The 3050-nt window shown below is 47.2% G+C and overlaps 1 protein-coding gene and 1 pseudogene across 2 annotated transcripts in view; one reads left to right on the forward strand and one right to left on the reverse strand.

Annotated features, from left to right (window-relative positions):
• Positions 1-3050, reverse strand: part of Cdh12 (cadherin 12) — a 1253457-nt gene that overhangs the window by 260820 nt on the left and 989587 nt on the right. The window lies entirely within an intron of this gene.
• Positions 1298-3050, forward strand: part of LOC103744285 — a 5865-nt pseudogene continuing 4112 nt past the window's right edge.

The following is a 3050-nucleotide window of genomic DNA, read 5'->3' on the forward strand; positions in this document are numbered from 1 at the left end:
AATATTCTGAAACTTAAAAACATCTATTCAGCAGCCTGGTTTTGCACAATCATCTGTGAAGCAAGCCTTTATTTTACTTTTATTCATCTTTAGACACATCTTCTACATTATATCTGTTATCTTCATCTGTCTCATCTCCCAATTCACTATGCTTTGTCATCTGGAAAACAGCCATTAAGAACCAACAAGGGACTCAGTGGTTAAGCCTGATTAAAGTTCAGTTCCCAGCACTCACACGTGGCAGCTAACAACTGACTATAACTCCAGTTTCAGGGGAATCTGAACACCCTCTTCTGGTTTTCACAGGCATTGCACACAGGAGTGCACTTACACACAGGCAAAACTCTCATACACATAAAATAAATAGAAATAAATAAATAAAAATTTTAGCAAAAGGAGTTCGAGGCCAAGGCTAGAGAGAGAGAGAGAGAGAGACCCTGTTTCCAAAACAAGAGGTATGACTCAAAGAACCTAAATACACTCTTTAGAATCAAGCAAGACTATCAGATTTGTCTGTGCCCTCGATGCAAGTCTAGACACACAGTCACCCAAATTTTTCTGGACAGTAGACTACAGCCTCTACGCCCCAGCGGGTCAGTCCATCCACACCGAGTCAGACAAAGGGCCCCGAGGCAGCCGAGACCTCGGGCCGAGGCCAGCCATGACTCACCCATAAGCCCGAAGCACTCTTCTTTCCAGTATTTGGACTCACAGATTTGCGTCCGGATGATCTTCTCCACCAGATACTGAGGGTTGGTGCCATGGATGCTGTGTGCATCCTTTACCATATGGTTCGCCATTTTAGGACGTTTGCACTTCTGCTGCCGTCGGGTCCTTAAAGGCGTCACATCCAGACAAGAAAAACTTGTAGAGGGACAGAGAAAGGTGGAGGAAATCCTTGTGACCGGCTCAATGCAGCTCAACTGACCCTTCCGCACCTAAGGCCTCAGTGATGGCAGTTGCGGGTTCGTGGAAGTTCGTCATGTGCCCCCGGTGGGTGTGGCGGGCTGGTAAGTGACGCACTAGGAGACAGCCTGTGGGCGGGGCCATGCAAGTGGCACGAAATTTTCTTTCCTTCCTTCGGTCTCTCAGTCGGGTGCAGGTCAAGGCCTTGGTGTGGCAGGAGGCGGCCGGAGGCACGAGCAAGGCTCTGGAGCACGGGCAGCAGTGCTGTGTGGCAGCCTGGAGAGCTGGGAAGCATATTTGCTTGGCTTCATTGTGAAAAGGGGGAAAATTACAAAATTTCTGACAATTGTGTGTTGCCTCATCCATTAAAAAGAATATATATTGAAGGGTCATGCCATCCTATTTCACAAGGCAGAAGACCAGACAAACTTATTCATGGGTTGGCAGGCCATTGCTGGATCGCAAGCAGCACTACCAGATCTACAAAGAAATATGCCTGAAAACTGAAGGTTATTCCACTGAGATTTATATCAAGGTTAGATAGTTTGTGCTGATTGAAGGGGATGATGATGAAATGCCCTACGTTGAAGATGAGTCTAAACCTTGTTTCAAGAACTGTGGTCGAGTACAGTGGTTTGTCCGACTCTCTGAGGTTCCTGCCTCTAATTGGCATTTGTTAGGCCGGAAGCCTGCTGCACAGGAGATATTCTATTATGACTACCCTGGCTGCAATAACAACATTTGTGTTGAGACCATCATTGGCCCTGCATGGGTAGTAGCTTTAGCCCCAGATGAAGAGATCCCTACAGATTTGAAAAATGAGACACTGTTTGTGAAACTATCTTGGAATGAAAAGAAGTTCAAGCCACTGTCACCAGAAGCCCTTGAGGAGCTGAGGAAGGTGAAAGGCAGCTCTGCATGTCAGAAACCTGTGAAGGCCAATATTAAGAATGCAGAAAGCCCTTCTTTAACCACAGCAGAACATGTGATCAAAAGGATTGAATTAAGTCACTCTGCCTCCAAATCTCGCCAAACTCCTACTCACCCTGTCACCCCCAGTGCAAGGAAGCGACTGGAGCTCGGCAGCTTTCCCCGGACGCCTAACACTAAACTATCTCAGCAGACTTTGTGTGGCTTCTTGGATTCTTCGAGAAAATCTAAACGAAAAACAGCCTTCTCTGAGACTGCCTCACCTTCTAAAAGATCTCAGCTGGGTCAAATCAAGATCTCTTCTGCTTTGAAAACTCCAGAAAAAAATAAACAGTTTCAACCCTTTTGTGCCAAGGATATCAGGAAGTCTTCACCTGCATGCAACAGGATTCTGAGAACACGAGTCCCAGTTGTGAAGACCACAGAAATGAATGTAGAAGGAACACTTAGCCCCATCAAGAGCACCTGAGAATCTCAGTGGTGCCTTCTATGATTCTGAAACCAGAAAACATCAGAAGGAGGAAGACAAAAGAACCAGAAGCTCACAAAGAAGCTACCTGTACTTCCTGTCATGTCCACAGAAAGAGTTCTCTGTTGACTTTGAATCGGATTAGGGAGCAGCTTCGGTTTCTAGAGCATAATAAAAATGACCAAGAAGAGGAAGAGTTCAAACCCCCAGCAGAGGGGTCAGACTCCAGCAGTGAGGAGGAAGATGATTGTATTCCCTCCCTTCCAAAGAGAAATCCCCGATGCCAGTCCAGGGACCTGCAAACGACCCCTAAGCCTTCTATGCAGACCTCCTCCAAGACACCAAAGAAAATCCCTAATCCTAGAACGCCTCACCATGCTACTCCTCAGATCCGCAGCTGAAGCCTCGCTGCCCAGGAGCCATCCAGCATGCTCGAGGAGGCCTGACTGAGGCTACCTGTTTCTGCTGTGCCTGAGTCTCTTCCCTGTCGGGAGCAGGAATTCCAAAATATCTACAGTTTTGTGGAAAGCAAACTTCTTGATGGGACTGGATGGTGTATGTACATCTCTGGGGTCCCTAGGACTGGAAAGACTGCCACTGTGCATGAGGTCATATGCTGCTTGCAGCAGGCAGCCCAGACAAACGATGTACCTCCCTTTCAATACGTTGAGGTCAATGACATGAAGCTGATGGAGCATCACCAAGTCTATGTGCAGATCTTGCAGAAACTGACAGGCCAGAAGGC

This window comes from Nannospalax galili, unplaced genomic scaffold (assembly GCF_000622305.1).
Source record: "Nannospalax galili isolate Female #2095 unplaced genomic scaffold, S.galili_v1.0 scaffold600, whole genome shotgun sequence".
NCBI classification, from domain to species: domain Eukaryota; kingdom Metazoa; phylum Chordata; class Mammalia; order Rodentia; family Spalacidae; genus Nannospalax; species Nannospalax galili.